The following is a 4273-nucleotide window of genomic DNA, read 5'->3' on the forward strand; positions in this document are numbered from 1 at the left end:
TAACACATTTTTCAGCAATTATGGTTGGAGATTCACACCTACTCACAGCCGAACAACTCCGCTACCGCATTTGATGGTGTATAGTCGGGCATTCTCACCCTTTCTCATCAGCTTTTTGCAAATTATGATCTGACATTCACACCTACTTGCAGTCGAACAGCTCTGCTCCCGCTTTTGATTATGTATGGTTGGATATTCGAACCTTTTCTTAACTGCTTTTTACAAACTTTGGTTGGACGTTCACACCTTCTTGTAGCCGAACACATGCACTCCTGCTTTTGATGATGTATGGTTGGGCATTCGCACCTTTTTTTTACCCATTTTTCAGGTATTATGGGTGGACATTCACAGCTTCTTGCAGCTGAACACCTCCTCTCCCACTTATGATCATGTGTGGTTTGATTTTCGAAAATTTTCTTTCATGTTTTCTAGCAATTATTGATGGACATTTAGACCTTGCAGCTGAACACCACCTCTCCCGATTTTGATTATGTATGGACTGGCATTTTTACCTTTTCTAACACATTTTCAGCAATTATGGTTGGAGATTCACACCTACTCACAGCCGAACAACTCCGCTACCGCATTTGATGGTGTATAGTCGGGCATTCTCACCCTTTCTCATCAGCTTTTTGCAAATTATGATCTGACATTCACACCTACTTCCAGTCGAACAGCTCTGCTCCCGCTTTTGATTATGTTTGGTTAGATATTCGAACCTTTTCTTAACTGCTTTTTACAAACTTTGGTCGGACGTTCACAATATCTTGCAGCCGAACACCTCCGCTTCCGCTTTTGATGGTGTATATTCGGGCATACGAACCTTTTCTTACCCGCTTTTTACAAACCAAGGTCGGACTTTCACACCTTCTCTTAGCTGAACAACTCCGCTCCCTCTTTTGATTGTGTACAGTCGGGTAATTTAACCTTTTCCTACCCGCTTTTTACCATCTATGGTCGGACTTTCACACCTTTTAGTAGCCGAACAACTCCGCTCCCGCTATTGATTGTGTACAGTTGGGTATTTTAACCTTTTCTTACCCGCTTTTTACCAACTACGGTTGGACATTCACACCTTCTTACAGCAGAACACCTCCGCTCCCTGTTTTGATTATGTATGGTTTGACATTCGCACCTTCTCTCACCCGCCTTTTACTATGGTCGGCCATTCACAGCTTCCTCTCCACCATACTTGTATGGTGGGATATTCACACCCACTTGCATCCGAAGACCTCCGCCCCCACTTTTGTTGATATTTAGTCGGTCATTCGCACCTTACCCGCTTTTGGCAAACTATGGCCTTCTTGCAGCCAAACACCTCTGATCTCGCTTTTGATGATGTAAGGTTGGGCATTCAGACCTTGCTTCACCTGCTTTTCACCAAATATAGTCGGACATTCACACCTTCTTGCAGCCGAACACTTCCGCTTTTAGTGTTCTATGAGGCATTCACATATTTTTTTTCACCGTATTTTATAGATTATGGTTGGAAATTCTCACCCACTCTCATCCGAAGACCTCTCCTCCCGCTTTTGTTAATATATAGTCGGGCATTCGAACCTTTTCTTACCCGCTTTTTACAAATTATGGTCGAACATTCACACCTACTTGCAGCTGAATACTTCCGCTCCACCTTTTAGGTATGTATGGTTGGCATTTGCACCTCTTTTTATACTGATTGCTGAAGATTAAGTTGTTCTTTCTCAAACTACAATTTTTTTTTAATTGTTGAAACTTGATTTGAAGTGGATAAATAAGGAGGACAAACAGTTTTAAGTCAGGCTGATAGAAGGAATTAATTTTATAGCAAAATCTGTATTTCGTCATATGTCGAGAGATGCTTATTGCTGAAGAAGTTCTTTCTCATTCTACAAAGTACAACGTTGTTTATCGTTGAAACTTGATTAGACATGAATAAATATGAAGGACAAAGCAGTCTTAACTTGGTTTGAGTTAATGAATTCGTTTTATAGGAGAATCCGAATTCGTGCATAACTCATAAAATAGAGCTTATTTTCGGATTCCTGAAGAATGAGTCTGGTTCTTTCTCATAATACAAAGTTTGTTGTTTATTGTTGAAACTTCATCAGAAGTGAAGAAATAAATGAATGCCTATCAACAAATGTGGGATCTAAACTCTAGTGCTTCCTCTAAAATAATTTCCTTTCTCAATTTAGAAATGTGTGTGTGTAAGTCACAACACCCGTGACACCAAAACGGCTTTCTTTTCTCTACACTCTGCACTATGAGCACACACACCAAATCAGAAAGGCTTTTTTCTCTCTTTTCTACATTATGGACTGTGGGGACACAAAACCGCTCTCTCTCTTTTTTTTTGTTTATCGTGTGCCAGGGCGTTGTCTCACGTATTAGATTATGCTTAAGATACGAATGGGTTTATCAGTCGCATCAGAATCCATACATACTGATCCTCCCGTAATAAAATGGTCGGATCTTATCAAACACACTTTGTTTCTTGTGACAAGTCAGCGAAACAGCGTATACACGTCAAGACACTGAATCAAGTTTGCCACAAGAACTCATAAGTTTGGCAGTATTGCTCTGCCGTCAGCAATCATACACCCATTTTATTTTCGTGAGATATGTGCAAGCACCTGTTCATCTACTGTTCTATCACTATGAATTAGTGATCTATTATCAATAAGGATACTTCTACAACTACTATCAAAGTATGTCCGGACTTCTTATGTTGTCAGTTGCTATATATGAATAAGTGGGTAGCTACTGACAAGCATTAAGCATGTCACACAGCCCAAACATATAACATTTCAGGACACACCACACAGTTAACAACCACAGTGAAGTGTGTCAAAGCCCAAACATGTAACATTCAACAGGACACTTACACAACACATTCAAATCAAACAGTCAGACAACATACAAGAACATATACCCCAGCCGGCATTTCTCCCTGCCTATTTTCGTACAGCACACTATGTGTGCGCACACCTTTATTCACAAACTCTTCAACTTATACTCTTTTACCGAAGCTGCTACAGCTCGATTGGCCGAATACCCTTTGATCCTATTTCGGTGAATTTGACATCTGCCTTACATATAACAGATTAGCGGTTTAGCAGTTTTAATTTAGTTTGAGTGAAGGAATTAATTTTATAGCGAAATCCGAAATCGTGAAGAACTCATGAAAGTAAGCTTATTCTCGGATTCCTGAAACTTTAGATTTGCTCTTTCTTTTACTGCAAAGTACAACGTTGTTTTTTTTGTTTAAATCTTTCTAGACATGGTAAATATTAAGGACAAAGCAGTTTTCACATAGTTTGAGTGAAGGAATTCATTTTATAGATAAAATCCCAAGAGTCTGCTGAGAAAAGAGAGTGAATGCGAAGTAGACTTTAACACGGCTATGGGAGCGAGCCGAGTGTGGGCTAACCGGGAGAATTGCTTGAAAGAAACGCGACACCGAATGAGCGATCAGAACAAAGCCTCAATACGGGATTCTCGTGGTGTTTTTGTTGCTGCCTTGTCTTTTGCACAGAGTAAAAGACAAGGCAGCCATCGAATAGGGCCCAATTGTTCCTAGTTGGTCAGCCGAGGAGCAAGGGGGGGGGGGGGGGGGGGGGGGGGCAAGCGTCTCAACCAAGCAAAGCTCACCATGGGGAAGGTGGCTATGCCAACTAGCCTGATGCCCTCCTCCCGCAGTGACGGATAATCGTACTCTGGTTTCTCTTCATAACGTACAAGTCTTTCGCCTTTTACTAAAGATTTCTGTGGAGAGCAGCACTAATGAGTTGTTTCTATTTTTGGCAGGCTTTACCTTTGCGGGTGAAGCCCTTTCTGTCTGTGCAAAAGAAATCTTCTTACTGTGCAGAGTGACTTCTCTGAGTAGAGTCGCCTTACTTGTTGCGACTGTGCCGATGTTCGAAGCTGGAGTGCAAAGTTGTTGCTTGAATGGTGCTTGCTGGAGCGTGCGGGAGTGCAAAGTTATACCATTTGAAAGGGCTGAAGAGTGCTCAGTGCAGCGGGTGGGCGACACTCTGGCCACCTTGAAAACCGAGGTTACATCCACTACCAGGGGCAGCCCAAGTTCTGCCGCAAGTGTGGTGAGCATGGGCACCTGGTTGAGGCTTGTACCAAGGTGTTATGTGGGAAGAGCAGAGAAATTGGGCAAACTTTTGGAGAGTGTCCAAATGGCAGGAAATGTAATCTCTGTGGAGAATTAAATCACCTCTTCAGAGATTGCCCTAAATCTTTTGCCAACAAATTAAAGACGGTAAAGCCACAGTCAAGCCAA

The 4273-nt window shown here is 41.9% G+C and overlaps 1 non-coding gene across 1 annotated transcript; it reads left to right on the forward strand.

Moving 5' to 3' along the window:
* The first annotated feature begins 3693 nt into the window (after window positions 1-3693).
* Window positions 3694-3807, forward strand: LOC140265949 (U5 spliceosomal RNA). Its single transcript, XR_011906629.1, has one exon. It is a non-coding gene; the product is annotated as a U5 spliceosomal RNA (small nuclear RNA).
* The last annotated feature ends 466 nt before the right edge of the window (window positions 3808-4273 follow it).

Source organism: Leuresthes tenuis, unplaced genomic scaffold (genome assembly GCF_036924035.1).
Source record: "Leuresthes tenuis unplaced genomic scaffold, fLeuTen1.0.hap1 SCAF_12, whole genome shotgun sequence".
Classification (NCBI taxonomy): domain Eukaryota; kingdom Metazoa; phylum Chordata; class Actinopteri; order Atheriniformes; family Atherinopsidae; genus Leuresthes; species Leuresthes tenuis.